Source organism: Lycium barbarum, chromosome 9, assembly GCF_019175385.1.
Source record: "Lycium barbarum isolate Lr01 chromosome 9, ASM1917538v2, whole genome shotgun sequence".
In the NCBI taxonomy this organism is placed as follows: Eukaryota; Viridiplantae; Streptophyta; class Magnoliopsida; order Solanales; family Solanaceae; genus Lycium; species Lycium barbarum.
In genome coordinates this window covers 677,957-695,225 of record NC_083345.1, presented here as the reverse complement: position 1 = coordinate 695,225, position 17,269 = coordinate 677,957, and the positions used below count along the sequence as shown (strand labels likewise).

General features: G+C 39.0%; 1 protein-coding gene across 8 annotated transcripts in view; it reads left to right on the top strand.

Moving 5' to 3' along the window:
- LOC132610752 (histone-lysine N-methyltransferase ATX2-like) overlaps positions 1-17,269 on the top strand; it is a 51,850-nt gene that overhangs the window by 18,827 nt on the left and 15,754 nt on the right. The gene's annotated exons all lie outside the window — the stretch shown is intronic.

Here is a 17,269-nt window from a genome sequence, read left to right as displayed (position 1 = left end):
TCATAACTAGCACCGCCACAATAACTATGAACACCATCGTCAACCATCACACATTCTTCAGTCACTACCACCATCGCTGCCAATTATTAACGTCAACCAACTCCACCATCGCAACCACTACTGCCAGTACCAACCGCTACTATCGTGCCAGTACACCAACCACCTCCACAATCACAACTATTACCAACACCATTACTAGCCACTAGCACCAACCATCTCCACCCTCACCATTACAAAGATCTCCACCATCACAACAATATACACAGTGTAATCCCACTAGTGGGGTCTAGTTTATGCAGACCTTAGCCTTACCTTGAGAGGTAGAGCTCCACTATCACTAGCGAACATACATGTTTTATTTTTTCTTATCAAATGATATTTTTATATATTTAAATTTATATTTATTTTTTAATATTTAGTTACTTTTTATTTGAAATGTATATTTATTATGTTTAAATAAATACATTATGCACATTTAGATGTTTATAAACAACATCTTAATCATTCAGACGTGCATTCAGATTCAAACATTTTAATCTTAATGAAATCAAATGTGGCTGAAGACTCCTAGAAGATGTAGGACCTAAAGTAAACATACTAACATGGCAAAAACATATTCCTAACTAGTTGGTAACGTCTATAGATTTTTTCTTACATTGTACGTTATTTTTCGCTAGGCCTGCATGGATTTCAAGAGATTGCGATTCTTTCGAAATAATTCTCTTTGATGTAATTTTACGTCTACTTTGGCCTTTTAAACACCTCCACTCACCATTGTTTTACACTTACGGATGTGTGTGTCTGGAGTGTTAATGCATGACATGACCAAACTATCTCAAGTTCTTTTTCCATTTTATCCTCAATGTGATATGTGGTCATTTTTAATCTTGTACAATCACATTTTCATCTTAGCATTCACATCTCTACGACACTCATCTTGTGGATATGTTGGAGATAGTGGCCCGATATTCGCACTATACAACATGCTGGTCTTATATATGTTTCTATCTTATATCATGCAACAACACTTCTCCGTTTCTAACCATTCTAGTTAGGTTCATTGTGCAATATCTTTATCTATCATACCGTTATCCCAAAACCTGAAGCTTAGATATCTGAATTGTTTGTATTTAGGCACCACAATTCCGTCTAATCTTATCAACTTCACTCTTGGTGATTAAGCTTGCAATGCATATGCTCTTGCTTACTTCTACTTATCCTAGAACACTTGCTCTTTGAAATTTTTCTCCTTTTTGATCGTATGCCCTTTAAGTGACTCTCTAGAGTACTTCTCCATTGTTCATGCATTTGGTTGATATTCTCGTTGGTTTCATCAGTTCGCACAATATCATCAACAAATAGCGTACACCATGAGACCTTGTATTATGTTGGTTAACTTAATCCATAATTAGGGTAAACAAGTAAGGGTTAATGTTGATCCTCACTATAAACCCGGTTATGGGGAATCTTGTATTTTTTTCTACTGACAGACTCTACATCCATATCCTTTATGACATTCATATTTTTTATATGAATTCCTTTTCTTTCCAACGTTCACCAAAATAACATTTCTTGGTGATTTATGATATGCTTTTTATAGGTAAATGCATCACTCGTAGATGTTTTTTCCCCTTGCGATAAGGTCCCATCATTTTCTTTTTCTTTGTAAGGTTATAGCCTTTCTTTGTTGTACTTCTATCAAGGCATAAATCCAAACTGGTTCGATGTTACTCTTGTAGTGTCCCATGTATACATTCTCTGATACGCTCAAATTACACTTATTAATGGCGTAAAGCGGACGTTGTCAAATATAGTAACCCAAACAAGGTTGGGGTCGAATCCCACAGGGAATATGGAGAGAAAAGGGTACTAATTGTATGCGATACTAGTCTTTAAAGGCTTTTATCCTATTTCGAATAGTTTGAAATATTTGTTGAGTAATGTAATTGAATACTTTGACTTGAATTGTACTTACTGCAAGAGAGACTAAGGTTGTGTTCTCCATTTTGATTAGATAATTATGCTTCAGGTTTCAATGTGATATACTTCTAATGGTTGTTCTAAGAGTATGCACTTGATCTCTTAAGGACTTCTTAATGTTTTCCAACAGTTAGGCCGTATTTCCTCTTTATGATTTTTCCAAATGTAAAAGAGTTGAAATCGAAGAGTGACCAATAATGCCAATTTAGACTTGTTCTTATCCCTAAGTTAGTCTATTAAACGAGGGTTAACGCCCCGAGTCATTGTTATTCAATCTTACCTATACTGACTCTTTCCCAAGAAAAGTGAGTATAATGGCTTAGGCTAATGCTTGCAATCATTACCCAACGATAATGCACAAAGATAGAATAAATATCAGCAACCATTATGCTTATATCAATAGTAGAAACCCATTCACATAATACCCATCATGGGATCCACAACCTTAGAATTAAAATTAGCTACTCATCATTTTGATTAACAAAGAAAGCTTAAAAGTTAACATAATATACTTACGATGCTAATACAATATGGAATGAAAGTGAAGTTGGTGCTTTAAATGCTCCAACCACTTCAAATATTTAAGACTTGAAGTTAATGCTCCCAAAGAAAATCAGAATATTGAATTAAAACCCTAACTTTAAGTATTTATAGGGCCAAAAATCGCGCCAAGTTTCTGGATAAAATCACCCTTACGCGGCATCGTTACGGACCGTAACCCAGGTTACGGTCCGTCCTTTGTCAGCTTGATGTCACGGCTTCTTGTGACGGACCGTAACACGGGTTACGGTTCGTATCTTCCAGCGGATCATGGCCTCAGTCTTCAGTGGCCAATGAGTTATGCCATGACGTTACGCCCCGTAACCTAAGTTACGGACCGTCCTTCTGGGCGTAACCTGTGGCATTACTTAGGCAACATTCTGAAAATTTTTCTCAGCTTACGGTACACGTTACGGCCCGTAACATGAGTTACGGACCGTCCTTTATAGCGGCACGTATCCTCTCTAGTATGGATCACGTTACGATCCGTAACTCGAGTTACAGACCGTCCTTTTGCTCCAAGTTGTTCGTTTTTTCAGCATTTCTTATCATTTCCGTTCCTTAGTTAACCAACCCTACGAAACACCAAAATAACATAAGAAACGACGTAAAAACACTTAAAAATAAGCAACACTTCTAGTGACAAAAGCATAAAATGGGCCGAAATTCACGGCACATCACTTTTTCCTTCCCAAAATTTCACAACTCGTTAAAGTTTAATGCCACTTACATTAAATAGTTTAACAAGCTATTCTATGATCACCTCTGCTAGACACAAATTCCGAACCTAAATGAGAGAAAAGAAGCCCAAATGGACCGAAGAGTTAACAATCCATTAGTTCTATTTTGAATTTTTTCACGTGTATTTTTCAAACTGTCAGTTTTTTTTTTTTTTTAAATTTTTGTTATATTTTTCTTTTGTTGATTATTTAGTAAGTTAATGGTCATTTAGTTAACCTGTAAGGGTGGCTCTGTTGGTTGAGCATAGGGCTTCATAATGGAGGTCTCAGGTGTAAACCTCCTGCCTACGATAACAGGGGATTTTGCCTTTAGGGTCGAGCTCGTTGTACGAGGCTTGCCTTGTGCAGGTTCTCTCTCCTGTGTGGTTTGCGGGTTATTGCACAGGAGCGGCGTTATTGTCAGGAAAAAAATGTCATTTAGTTTATTAGTTAATTGTTAGATAGTAGTTTTAAATAATTAATTGTGAATCTGCCAAACGTCCCAAGTTAACCACAGTTAGCCAATTTTTTTGTAAAGTGCATAACGCATATTTTTTGGTTTTTGCTCTCTTCGAATATATTCCGATTTTTATTTTTCACTATTAATTTTATGTTAGGATGTCTCACATGGCTACAACTAGGTAAAAATAACGGATAATAAGACGTTACCTAATATTCATATGAATTTTTCACTTATTTTATATAATATAATATTTATTATTAAATATACAAATTAGTCACATATGTACAACCAATGCCTGCCACAACCCTTATGCCTTAGCGTGGTTGCTGGCCTAAGGGTCATACGATCCCCACCACCCACTATATAATGGCCATGGCTAGGGTCATCCTCGTCCTGCCTCCTCTTAATGCAGAATGCTGTAAGCCTCGGACCGATCATATCCCCTTCCCCCCTTTCTTTGGATTGGCCGGAATGTGCCTTTTCCTAGACTGTGAGTTGTGTCACAAGAAATATGTCGGGTTCAACGACCTCATCAGACAATCTAAAGAAAGAGTATACATGTACCGATGGATGAAGCTGCTAAAACATATAAAAAATAAGTATGAATTTAAACTAGTATTGAACAGATGAATGTAACTTGTGTCTCAACACGTCGGGGGGGGGGGGGGGTCTAAGGAAGCTACAAAATTCAAGCTAAAAAATACATGCTAAGTTAAACTAAAAATGAACGTATATTGAATGAATTAAATAGCATTAAAAGTCTAACCTGTATCTTGATGGGGTCCTGAGCAGATGGCTCGGAAGTGTCCGACGGATCGAGAATCGATGAATCCTAATGTATGCAAGAAATATAAAATAATAACTACTTTTTTTTGTCAAATAATACATATATTAAAAATTATCTTAATTATTAAAGACTAACCGGCATCTCAACTAGATAGGCTATGAAGCGTTTGCACCATTGAAGCTCAGCGATCTGTGAGCCTGCACATCTCGCGTTGGCCGGTCCTTTGCAATACGTGATGGTCCAAGAACATCTATGCTGAAAGAAGTCCAATTAATGTTAACACGCGTAGGGATGTAGGTGTCCTGGAAGGAGCAGAAAGGGGATTAGATCGATTGGGAGGAAGTCTGAGGTGGATCCAGAAATGGGTGTGCTAAAGTCGACGGATCAATAGGTATGCTGATGTTGATTGATTCGCAGGACGTGCTGAATTGGACGGGTTCGTGTTAGCAGCAGGCAAATCATCAACTTCATCTACCAGGCTATGGTGACTGTGCTCGAGTATGCAACCACGTCCAAGACTCCACGTTCGCGTCCGGCACCATGTTTGCGCCCGACGCCTCCATCACGAGCCGGTGGCACCTCAAGTGCTTGCTGGTAATCACCTGCTGGTGCGTATGCTGGGTCAAATGAAAGTCGCCCGCCATCTTTTGTGATCCACAATGTCTTTGTTGAGATTTGAGAAAGTGTACTACCCTACTCATGAAATAGCGCTTTAACATTTGCGCATCTAACCCTTTCTGGTGCACGTAGTGTAGCCCCTTGGCCTGTATGCGTTCCAAATATTAATTAGTAATTTTCTTTAAAATTTGTATACTCAGATTATTAAATACAAAATGAGATTTACAAACGCCTCTTGTTATGTGGATGCGGTGAATCCTCAACGACCCCCACCGGGCAAATAGGGTTGCCAATCAACGTGCGGCTGATACGACGATACCACACCATGTAGTCGTCGTCATCAACCATGATGCCTAAATGCTTGGCCGCTTACGTGATCCTATCGAGCCTAGTATCCCAACTCAAGACATGCATTGCCACCCAACCCAGAAATTCATCATTAACTCTCGATCGGGTGTCCCGCTCATGGTGCATGGTCAACTATCTAAGAGGATCACATACATGATGTGCACGCTCGAATTATTGCAAGACCTGACCGGTCGTGTGTTCCTCCACAATGTCATACATATAGGTAGACCTGTGACATCCACACGTCCTTGACCTGCTAAGCAATATGGGGGCGACGTAGCATTGATTGGAGCGGACGGCAGCCATACAAACTGTTACAAAACGAAACAAGTAATTAGACAAAGAAAAGGTGGGTCCTAATATTAAAGTAATTAAGTAAATGTAAAATATGCATGATCAACCTCCATATTTTCGAGTTGATTTTTTTATATAGAAAGGACATATCGCTCCTTTGGCTCGGCCAACCCCGTGTCCACCTTCTCGTATAGGATAACTGTGGCTCGTCTCGGTCGGAGAATAGGGATTTTGTTGAAAAGGCAGCACATAGACGCACGACAGAGCAATCTTTAGAGGTATGCCAGAATTGTACAGCCCCAACTATAGTCTGCTAGCTAGTGTAGACAGTCTATAAATCGCAAAAATTGTAAGCTCATGAGGCTACCCGATGTGTTCAGTAACAAGATGGCCTCGAATATCGTCAATATATATAGAGACGGGATAACTGGCCAATCACTGCAATATTTGGTAGCGTCTCCAAGTATGTGGGAATGTACAATAGGGTCAATCGGCTAGAACAACCCCCCCCCCCCCCCCCCCCCCCCCGAAAGGTCGTCCTCCGGTTGGTGAGCCTGAGCATCTCTGCCTGCCAGCGCTCAACTGGCCAATCCTTGCAACTGATCTGGATCTCCGTGTATCGGCAATTCAAACATTACCTCCACGTCCTGTAGCGTAAAGGTGGCCTCACCAACACAGGGATGAGTTTTGTGTCTTCGTCCTCCAGCGCTCTAGCAAGGCCGTGATAAGCGCCTAATCAAACCATGGTCAGCCAACCCTAACAACGTGATAAATGTTGGTCACAATCAGACTATGATGTGAGGATGTGGAAGTATGCGTAGATAATCTGCCAATTATTATCGATGTGGCGTGGATGCATCGGCCCATTTGGCCCCATTCGCCTGCGCCATATTAGCTTAGGCTTATGGCTGGCCTGTAAACTAAGTACATGAAATATCATGGGCCCAAGGTGAACAAAATGATTCATAGTAGTACCGTATCTATATAGGCAACGTAAAACAATAATATTTTTTTCATTATAAATTTATCGTTCCTTATTAGTTTTTTCAAGGATTTTCAAGCTATATCTTGAAATTCCAAGGCACTTGTCCTAATTTTTTAGTATGGTTGATGATCCAACAAACATCTTGAAATTCCAAGATACTCATCCTCATTATTTTAAAAAGACCTTTTTATGTCCTTTTTGTAAATATGATAGTTATCTATTTTTTATGTAAGTTTTAAATATATCCTTTATTATTTCTTTTCCAAATATTTTCAAACTATATCTTGAAATTCCAAGGCACTTGTCCTAGTTTTTCTTAAAAGACTTTTTTATCGGTCGTTATTCGCTTTTTCAACTATATCTTGAAATTCGAAGGTTGTCATCCTTATTTTTTTTAAATGATTTTTTTCAAGTTTTTTGCAAATATTGTAGATGATCCAACTTTTTTGTAATTCGGCCCTTCCCCGAACCCTGCTAACACGGGGTGCTTTGTGCACCGGGGTGCCTTTTGATCCAAATTTTTTTGGAAGTTCCAAATTTATCTTTCATTATTCGTATGTTCAGATATTTTCAAACTATATCTTGAAATTCCAAGACACTTGTCCTATTTTTTCTTAGAAGACCTTTTTCAAATATTTAGTGTAAATATAGTAGATGATCCAATTTTTCGGTCGTTGTTCGTTTGTTCAACTACATGTGGAAATTCCAAGATACTCATTTTCATTTTTTTCAAAAGAAACTATTCACAATTCTTTTTTTGTAAGTATAGTAGATGATACTATTTTCTTGTAAGCGTAGAATTTTTGTTATTTGTTTTGAGAAGCATTTTCAAACTCTGTCTTGATTTTCCAATTTACTCATCCTCATTTTTTGAAAGACTTTTTTCCAAGTCCTTGTAAGTATGGTGTAAGATCCAATTTTTGTTTTAGTTTAAATTTTATCGTTCGTTATTCTTGTTTTGTAGTTATAGTTCACGCGCTATATTTACCCTTGTTTTTCAAGTCTTTTTAAAGGAATTATATATATAAGTAAGTTCATAATTTATACATACATGAGATGTGTTAAACTAATTAAGGATTAACAAATTAATACAATAAAAATTAACTAATTCACAATTAACTAATTAACAATTAGCTAAATAACAATTAACTAAATAGATAATTAGAACTTAACAAATACATACATACATACATACATAATCATTAACTAAAAATTGAAAAACTTAAAAACAAATAATAATTTGCAATTAACTATAATTGTCTCTTAATTAACAATTAGCTAAATAATAAGTTAACCAAATGAATATTTATAAATTAATAAGTAACACATAAACATTAACTTTAACTAACTAAAAATTAAAAAACGTAACAACAAATAAATAATTTACAATTAACTATTAATCCTCTAATTAACAATTAGCTAATAATAAATTAACAAGTGAATAAATAATCTAAAATTAAAAAATAATTAAGTAAATAATTGATTGACTAATTTGTACATTACTGCGAGTCACCAAAGGCCGGAAAAAAGGGAGAAAATCAATGAGATATTAAAATCGAGACTATTGAACATTACACATACTTAGGAGTATCATTTATTACACAATGTGATTGAAAATTTCATATGAAAATCCTCAATCAAAGAAGCTTTAGGGTTGTTTTAAAATTGGTTGTACGCCGCTCTTTTTCGAAATTCGAGCTGAGATTCTTGTTCTTTGACTCGAATATACGAGAATCTCGAGTATGGATAGTAGATTTAAATGAGAGGTGAAAACTTCGATTATTTGACCACCTTCATTTATTTATGTGTTGAAAAAATAAACGCAAGTTACAAGAAGTGTCGTAAACAAGCTAGAAAGACATAATGTAAATACATGTGGTAAAGTAATCTATATTTACATTGAAATGGGACTTATGATCTATACAGGGAACTCCAACCAACTTGTTTAGAATAATGGCAAGTCAGTGTTTAGACAGGTTGATTCGGTGCGACACTTGTAAAAGCTATTAGCACAAAAAAGCAACAAGATCCACGGGGCTTGAAGCGAAAAGTGAAGCGCATGATTCTTTGTTAAGAAGCACACAATTTATGAAAAATTAAAAAATATATATGAATTCAGTTCTATAATCATCAAATTGTAATTATAATAACTAACTTTACTAACCAGTGTACAACAATATAACTATTGATCCAACTTATCATAGTTGAAATTTAAAGAATCAGACTTCTTGTGGATCACTTTGCTTATCATTGTCTGAAGCGCACTTCACCCGTGAAGCATAACTCTTCGCTTCGTGTTGCTTTTTTGCTTTATGCGATGAAATGAACATTGTGTAGGGCACAGGTGCACAAGTATAACACCCGGGGGGGGGGGGGGGGTTGTAGGCGCTTGCTACTTGTGAGGTGACATAGGCAAGGGCACACTTGTCACTTGGAGAGGACATGGCCACGGGTAGGGCTGGGCGTTCGGTCGGTTCGGTTCGGTTTCACATATTCGGTTCGGTTTTCGGTTTGTAAAAAATAGGAACCGAAACCGAACTGAAATAACTTCGGTTCGGTTTTTTCGATTTAGATATGGATGACATAGTTAAGCATCAATTTAACAGAAACCAAATGACAACCATTCTATTATCTTCTCTCTGTCCAATCTTTAGCACTGGTATACAAAAGCCAACTACAATCAATTGGATCCAGACTTTATGGTTTCAACATTCATAAAAGATGAAACAAAATGGAGGATTAATAAGACATCCTGAAAGTGAGAAGCAATCAACACTTCAGCTAGACAATCAATTGTTTTGGTCTTTTTGTTTCTCCTCTCAGTTTAAGCTTTATTTCAAGAAATTTGTTGTATTTTCTCTACTATAATAACACACAGACCACAGTCACATATTATAAAGAGACATCTATAATATTATCCATATTTAGATGGATAGTTGGATACGGTATCAATAATTGGGTTGGACTTAGATATTTTCATATTGAGATTGGGATTTGGGCCTTTTAGTTTATTAGTTATGGGCCCAATATATATGTATAATATATGTTTCAAGAAAAAAAGGCTTGTTAAAATTCGGTTTAACCGAATTAAATTTTGCATAAAGTGAAAACCGAACCGGATTGAATAAACCGAAAAACCGAAACTGAAATTAACTTCGGTTCGGTTCGGTCGGTTTTTTCGGTTTGAACCATATTATGCCCAGCCCTTGTTAGGATTTGAATCCCAAATCCGACCTTTGTAAGCAGGTTCCCATGAAAGATTGGAGGGTCACAGCTGGACCACTTAAATACCAACCTCCTTAGACAGAACCTACTTACGCAGTGATGTAAGCGAAGAATAAATAGCACACACAGATTTATAGTGGTTCACCCTCAATGTGAGAGCTACGTCCACGTTGCTGCTGCAGATCTTATTAAAGAAGAAATATTACAAGTGTTTACAACACTCAACCTCACAACCTCAATCCCAATTACACTCAAGAATTTTACCACAGAAAATTCTCTCAAAGACCTTCTCTTACTTAGGCCTTTCACTAAGAGTATTTCTCTTAGATTTTTTTTCTCTCTTTGGGATGTGTTTAGCAAATGATCTTGATGATGTCTTACAAATGAACCATAAGCTACCTATTTATAGGAATGAATTTCCTATGATGAGGTAAGCGCTTACATCACGACTATCATAAGGTAAGCGCTTACATCACGACTAAGATGAGGTAAGCGCTTACATCACGACTAAGATGAGGTAAGCGCTTACATCACGACTATGTGAGACCCAACAAATCTCCCACTTGAAGACTAATTTTAATTTGTCTTCACACTTTGATCGATGCAGCAGCTCTTTCCTAGTTTCATACTTCGTGCAGGCCAACTGAAGCTGAGCATAGCTTCAGTTTGTCTATCGTCACTGCCTTTGTCAGCATGTCTGCTGGATTCTGACTCCCTGCGATCTTTTCAAGCACTAGCGCTCCATCTTCCAAAGCTGATCTAATGAAATGGTACCGGAGTTGTATGTGCTTCGTTCGAGCATGGTAGACCGGGTTTTTTGCCAAATGAATGGCACTTTGGCTATCACAATATAGCACACTTCCCTCGTGGTCCTGATCCAATTCCCGCAGAAAAGATTGTAGCCACATCATTTCGTTTGTGGCCTCCGTCACAGCAACGTACTCAGCCTCACAACTAGAGAGAGCTACTATCTTTTGCAACTTGGAAACCCAAGAGATTGCAGTACCTCCGAATGTGTAAACATACCCGGATGTGCTCTTTCTGCTATCAATATCACCACCGTTGTCAGCATCAACATACCCTTGCAATCCTGTTTTTTATTTTCGGAAATACAGAGCTGAACTCGAGCTGCCTTTCAGATATCTGAATATCCACTTCACAGCCTCCCAGTGTTGCTTTCCCGGATTGCTCATAAATCGGCTGACAACTCCCACTGCATGTGCAATGTCTGGCCTTGTACATATCATTGCATACATAAGACTACCGATTGCAGATGCATAAGGTATCTTGTCCATCTGCTTCTTCTCATCCTCGGTTGTCGGCGACTGATCCTTTGACAACCGAAAGTGTCCGGCCAAGGGAGTGGGGAGTGCTGACTGGCTTGGCATCATGCATGTTAAACCTTTTGATAACTTTCCTCACATATTCTTCTTGTGAGAGTTTGATGCCTTCCTTGCTTCGGTTGATTCTCATCCCAAGGATTTGCTTTGCAGCTCCCAAATCCTTCATTGCAAACTCTTCCGATAACCCTTTTTTCAACCGATCAATCTCCTGTAGGTTTGCTCCTACGATTAGCATGTCGTCGACATAGAGTAGCAGTATCATGTACGAGTTTTCAATTTTTTTTGAAGTAACAGCAGTGATCTGCCTCGCACCTTGAAAAATCAGCTTTCTTCATAAAGCTGTCAAACATTAAATACCACTATCTTGGAGCCTGTTTTAGTCCGTACAGACTCTTTTGAAGTTTGCACACCAGATTCTCCTTTCCTTTGACTTTGAATCCCTCCGGCTGTCGCATGTAGATTTCCTCGTCTAGATCACCGTGAAGAAATGCAGTTTTCACGTCCATCTGTTGCAGATGTAGATTTTCCTTTGCTACCAGTCCAAGAACAGTTCTGATAGTCACCATCTTGACTACAGGAGAGAAGATCTCCGTATAGTCGATGCCTTCTTTCTGTTGAAATCCCTTTGCAACCAGCCTTGCTTTATAACACTTGCTTCCATTGGGTTCTTCCTTTATCCGATAAACCCATTTGTTTTGCAATGCCTTCTTATCCTTTGGCAACTCGGCTAACTCCCATGTATGATTTGCCGATAGTGAATCCATCTCATCTTTCATTGCCAGCTCCCACTTAGTCGATTCATTGACTTGCATTGCTTCTTCATAACATTCCGGCTCCACTCTATCAGTGAGTAGAATGTAGTTGAGAGATGGAGAGTACCTGTGAATCGGCTTCCTGATTTTGTATGATCTACGCAGTTCTGTGATTGGCGTCTGTTGATTTGTTTCAAAATCAGCACTTTCATCAGCACCTTCTCGGATTGTTTGTTCCTCTGCCTCGGCTGTACCTGGTTGCTGCTCAGATGTCGGAAAGTCCTTCAAATCCACTATTTTCGATTCCTTGTCCTGACATTCTGAATTTTTTTGCAACTTGTCTTTGTACAGCACCTCTTCGTTGAAGACAACATTCCTGCTTCGGATGATCTTCCGATTTTGTTCATCCCAAAATCGGTAACCAAGCTCGGTATCACCATAGCCAATAAAGTAACACTTCTTTGATTTTGGATCAAGCTTGCTTCTAGCTGTATCATCATTATGAACATATGATAAGCAGCCGAACACTTTCAGAAATGAAAGATTTACCTTCTTGCCACTCCAGACTTCTTCTGGAATTCTGAAATCCAAGGGAACTGACGGTCCTCGGTTAATTAAGAAGGCCGCTGTATTGACTGCATCTGCCCAGAATGTCTTGGGCAGTCCAGAGTGTATTCTCATACTCCGAGCATGCTCGTTCAACGTTCGGTTCATTCTTTCGGCTATTCCATTTTGTTGCGGCGTTCCAGGAATAGTCTTCATCATCTTGATCCCATTATCGGCACAGTATCGTTTGAAATCACCATCGGTGTATTCTCCGCCGTTGTCGGACCTCAAACACTTCAACTTGAGGTTTGTTTCATTCTCGACCATGGCTTTCCATCTTTTGAATACACTAAACACATCGGATTTATTTTTCATAAAATAAACCCATACCTTCCTGGTTGAATCATCAATGAAGGTCACGTAGTAGTGTGATCCTCCAAGGGAGGGGACAGTGGTAGGTCCCCACACGTCTGTGTGCACCAATTCCAACTTCTCGACCTTCAACTCCCTGCCTGCATTTGAGAAGCTTACTCGCTTTTGTTTTCCGAGAATGCAACTCTCACACGTATGAAGGTCCACCGTCTTCAGCTCCGGAATTAAGCCATTTGTCACCAACAACTTCATCCCCTTCTGGCTGATATGTCCCAGCCGACAATGCCACAAATCTGTCTTCTTTGTGTTGTCAACCACAACAACAGTATCACGACAGCTAGCCGTCATGTAGAGAGTGCCAATCTTCTTTCCTCGGCCAACTACCATAGCACCTTTCGCCACCTTCCAAGACCCATTACCAAAGTTGAGATCATATCCCTCATCATCAAGCTGACCTACTGAGATCAGGTTTCGCATCAGCTTTGGAACATGTCTAACTTTTGTAATCTTCCACGAGGATCCATTTGACATCTTCAAATTAATGTCTCCAGTGCCAACAACATCTAGCGGCTCTCCATCGGCTAAATAAACTTTGCCAAGATTCCCAGCCACGTAGTTTGTCATTATATCATGATGTGGGGTGGTATGAAAGGACGCTCCTGAGTCAAGCACCCAAGAGTCTATCGGGTTGTCAACCGATAGCAATAGCGCATCGCCAATGTCTTCCGTAGCAGCGTTGATTCCAGCCCCCTTGTTGTCCTCCTTCTTTGGCGCCCTGCAGTTCTTCTTGAAGTGACCTGGTTTTCCACAATTCCAACACTCAAATGTTCGTCCTGGTCTGGATTGACCCCTGCCATTCCTTGACTTCGATCTGCCCCTATTTCGGTTGTAGTTTCTGTCAAAATTTCTGCTTCTGTTTTCAACATTAAAAGCAGAACTCGTCGATGCCTCTCCAGAATCTGTCCTGCGCACTTCCTCAGCAAGGATACGATCCCTAACATCGTTGAACTTTAGTTTGCCACTGCCGATAGAATTGCTAACCGCTGCTCTCATTGGCTCCTAGCTATTTGGTAGGGATGCCAACAAAATTAGAGCTTGCCCTTCATCATCGAAGTCAATTTTTACCGATGACAATTAATTTACAATGGTATTGAATTCATTTACGTGTGCAGCAACATGAGCATTTTCCATCATCTTTAGATGAAATAGTTTCTTCATGAGAAATACCTTATTATTTGCCGAAGGTTTCTCATACATGTCAGACAATACCTTCATCATATCTGCAGTCGTCTTCTCCTTTGCCACATTGTGAGCAACGTTCTTTGACAGCGTCAGCCGAATGACTCCCAGAACTTGTCTGTCGAGGAGATTCCAATCTGCTTGCTTCATCTCCTCTGGTTTCGGACTCAGAGGTTCATGAAGCTTTCTGCCATATAAATAATCTTCAATTTGCATTCTCCAGAACGCAAAGTCTGTACCATCGAATTTACCGATGCCGTGCGTCGTACCATCTTCGCCTCCCATCGTTTCTAAATCACAACACAACCTGTTGCTCTGATACCAGTTGTTAGGATTTGAATCCCAAATCCGACCTTTGTAAGCAGGTTCCCAGGAAAGATTGGAGGGTCACAGCTGGACCACTTAAATACCAACCTCCTTAGACAGAACCTACTTACGCAGTGATGTAAGCGAAGAATAAATAGCACACACAGATTTATAGTGGTTCACCCTCAATGTGAGAGCTACGTCCACGTTGCTGCTGCAAATCTTATTAAAGAAGAAATATTACAAGTGTTTACAACACTCAACCTCACAACCTCAAACCCAATTACACTCAAGAATTTTACCACAGAAAATTCTCTCAAAGACCTTCTCTTACTTAGGCCTTTCACTAAGAGTATTTCTCTTAGATTTTTTTTTTCTCTTTGGGATGTGTTTAGCAAATGATCTTGATGATGTCTTACAAATGAACCATAAGCTACCTATTTATAGGAATGAATTTCCTATGATGAGGTAAGCGCTTACATCACGACTATCATGAGGTAAGCGCTTACATCACGACTAAGATGAGGTAAGCGCTTACATCACGACTAAGATGAGGTAAGCGCTTACATCACGACTATGTGAGACCCAACAGCCCTAGCCACGGGCCCTCCATAGCATTATCTTTGGGAGGTTCACCAAGGGTTCATGGGCCATAGCTAAAAAGCAACCATGACGTGTCTCATGTCACAACTCTGTTCATCATTTACGATGTGCGTTTGCCGTTCATTACCAAAATCAATAGCACATGAGATAGTAGGTCCTTATGTCTTAAATCTCTGGAACTACCAACAAATCCATATGGGTTTCCTTTCACCGTCACTGAATATTTGACTGAAGAAATGCAGAACTTGATTCACGTGCTCCATTTATCACCAAGTCCCAGTCTTAATCATATTGAGGTCTAGAAACTCCCACTTTGTATTACATGCTTTCTTGTGATCATACTTGCACAAGATTATTCACTCTCCGTTCTTCATTTTAGCATCTGCCACTTCATTTGCAACCAATGCTACGTCTAAAATCTGCCTACTTTCCATCTAGCACCTTCTTTAATCTGTTAAAAGCCACCTCAGAGATTATCTTGTAGATGTACGTCGAGAATCCTCCCAGAAAATTCACCTTGATAATGGGTTTGAAATGATGCTTGAATTCCTCTTTAATGGTTCTAAAATTTTACTTGAAGGGGATGTCTTTTCTCTCTCGTCACTGAATTGATGGAAGCTGGATTGGATACTTCGCGTCCTGATGAGCTTGCTAGGCCTGGGCGAAAATCCTTAGGAACACCTCCTCGGATGCTTCACGTCCTTGCTTGGTTCCTCCCTCCAGGCTAGGACGCTGAGGTGGATGCAATGGGGAGTGTCCGCTTCCTCTCCCTCTAAGCATTTTTGGACGCCCTGAGGGACGCACTTTCAGGGGCCAATACCTAGGAACATTTTATCTTCTGTTCTTGTTCAATTTCATCCTTTGGTCAGCTTCTACTATCCTGAATTTCTTCCAACTTGTAAGATAATTGTGTACTCAATGCCCAATGACGTTGCCACCCTTATGTGGGCCCCGATGCTCGTCACGGTCTCATTAATTGTATAACTTGCCTTCAAATTAATCGTACTTAATTTTAAAAAGTTACTTACTCATTGAAGTAATAGGTCTATAGTCTTTGATGTTCATTCCTAAATTCCTCTCTGGCACAACAACTATGAAGGATGCGCTGAAGCTTTATTTCAAACTTGCCCGGTTTTCTGAAATGCATCATATGAATTCACCTCTCTCTTGATCTCGCTTCAGCACTTCTGGAAGAAAGTTAAGGTGAACCAGTGGAGTCCAGGGCTTTGTATACTGCATAACTCTCAAGTGCCCCTCACCTCTCCTCTTCCGCAGTGACACCTTCATCGTCTTTCGTGTTGCTTCTTGTATTTGGTTGAACATTACCCTTACCAACTTTGATCTCCAGCTCACATCCGCACTTACAAATGTTGATAAAAATACTATGATCATCTGTGTTAGACTAGAAAATGAGTTTCTACTGTTGAGGCGAGGTCATCTCTTTTAGAGCAAATTAAGGCACAACAGTTCGATGATGTGAAGTGGTGTAAGATTCGAGATAAGGTGTTGAGGTAGTACCGAAAACACTATTCCTTTGCACATGCATGTAGACTACTTTATTTCAAATCTACTGTGTAATGAAGAAAATCAGTGAAGTATTAGGTCTAAAAAGACTTCCAAAGTGTTGGGATGGCATCCATTCATTTCAGCTTAAAACTGGAATTGGTGTACTGAGAGTGAGATTCTGTTGGCATTTGTTTTGGTTTCTAGTCATATTTGTTGTACCAAATTCATTTAGTTTTGGTAGGTGGTTCCTTCAGTTTTATTTCAAACGTTGAACAAACTTTGTTGTTTTGTTTCATTTTACTCAATCATAATAAACAGAATGTTACCCCTTTGTGAAGCACTAATTCTTCCAAAATTTTATCATATTTGCGTCAGTCAATTTTATCAAATATTTCATGTTTTGGGTACATTTCTCCAACAATTTTTGGATGGGTGTATTTACACTTCATTTTGTTTGTCTGATCAACCTGATTCCAAGGGGGCTTTTTTCCCATGTGAGGTTTAACTTCATATAAGATTAGTAAGTATGAAAGAACAAATACAAGCTAAAATGTTGGAGAATTTGAAGAGGTTAATAAAAACTCCATTTTCTATTTCGTTGAAGCAACCGAGCATACATATACTGATAACTTGATAGTACATT